This window comes from Belonocnema kinseyi, chromosome 10, assembly GCF_010883055.1.
Source record: "Belonocnema kinseyi isolate 2016_QV_RU_SX_M_011 chromosome 10, B_treatae_v1, whole genome shotgun sequence".
NCBI classification, from domain to species: domain Eukaryota; kingdom Metazoa; phylum Arthropoda; class Insecta; order Hymenoptera; family Cynipidae; genus Belonocnema; species Belonocnema kinseyi.
In genome coordinates, this window is record NC_046666.1 from 113,339,310 (window position 1) to 113,340,694 (window position 1,385).

The 1,385-nt window shown below is 31.8% G+C and overlaps 1 protein-coding gene across 1 annotated transcript in view; it reads right to left on the bottom strand.

Moving 5' to 3' along the window:
* Nucleotides 1-288: 288 nt before the first annotated feature.
* LOC117181684 overlaps nucleotides 289-1,385 on the bottom strand; it is a 169,507-nt gene continuing 168,410 nt past the window's right edge. The window contains exon 3 of the transcript XR_004468156.1: nucleotides 289-799. The gene's annotated coding sequence lies outside the window, so the exon portion shown is untranslated. The remainder of the gene's footprint in view (nucleotides 800-1,385) is intronic.

The window sequence follows — 1,385 nt, forward strand, 5'->3', positions numbered from 1 at the left end:
GGAAACTTTAAAATTTTCATTTTTGCAAAGTTCATACTTAAAAAGAAACTTTATCAACTTTTTTTGGTAATCGGCTTCCACAAAACTCATAATAATTTATTTAGTTTCCATTAAGAAAAACTAAAAATCGGTTAAAAATATAAGCTCGAATATTATATTGAACATTCTTTGATCTAATGTTTAAACTGTAGAGCTGCAAACTTGGGAAAAATCAATCTAAGCCCTAAAACAGTGTTCGTGTATAGACGCTTTTATTATGAAGTTTTAATAATTGATAATTCTGAGCAGCGATTCAAATTATATTTATATCGTCAGAGTTCATCTAGTCTAATATAGAAGCAATATATTTGAATAATTAATTACATTTTTCTTAAGTAGGGCCACATCTTATGACAGTGCGATAAATTGCTCGTAAGTATATTATATTATACAATAAATGAAAAAATTTATTACGATGAGCGCCATATTAACATTTATAAATATAAAACGGTGAGATGGCATCCAGCCAGTGATGGCATTGCAAGATCCACGATTATATTTTACACATCTGTGAATTCTTCCAGTGCCAAGACCTGCCAGAACGCTACTTTGGATACATTTTTTCTCCTCTTTTTTCCACTTTTTACAGTTATTCACTGAGAAAGAGTTCTAATCTTCTGCGATAATAGAAGCAAAACTTGCATCTCTTGGTATTTTGTCTGATATGAAGACGCTCTTGATTTCGATATGGATTCTCCTAGCCAGATGCCTCAATATTTCAATCGACATTGCAGACGAAAAATAGTGGTCAGGTTGATATCTGCAAATAATTTAATATTTAAAAAAAAATTAGTCACATATTGCGTTAAAGGTTTTCGGCAGTGTCTACTCGTCCGGAAATACTTCTGGCTGTCCGTCCTAGGTTTTCAAATGACTACTTAATTCTTTATATTTTCGGAAGTATTTCTACAAACAACTCCGGATGAATAGACTCGTCCTTACATTTTACTATTCATATACTTATTTTAATTGCAGAATAGATGCGATGTTAAATACTTCGTGCAATTAACAACTGGGCATATCATCAAAATAAAAGTGGCGACGCGAGTCAACGACAGCTTCCTAAGAATTGTTTTTTTATTGTGTGACTAAGATAAACTTACAAGGAAGGTACCCGAGGTGTACCTTACCGATTTTCTTGAAATTGTGATATGTTGTAGAACATCAAAAAATATTCGACACGTATTTTTTTATACGTGCCCATAAGCCCATTTAAGGGGTGAAAACCACCCTTGAAGTTCTAACCTAAAAACACATTTTTTTAATTTCTCGAATACAATTCGTAATTTTTTACTGAAACAAAGTGGGTAACACTTGTTATTGAAAAGCACATATTTATGCATTAT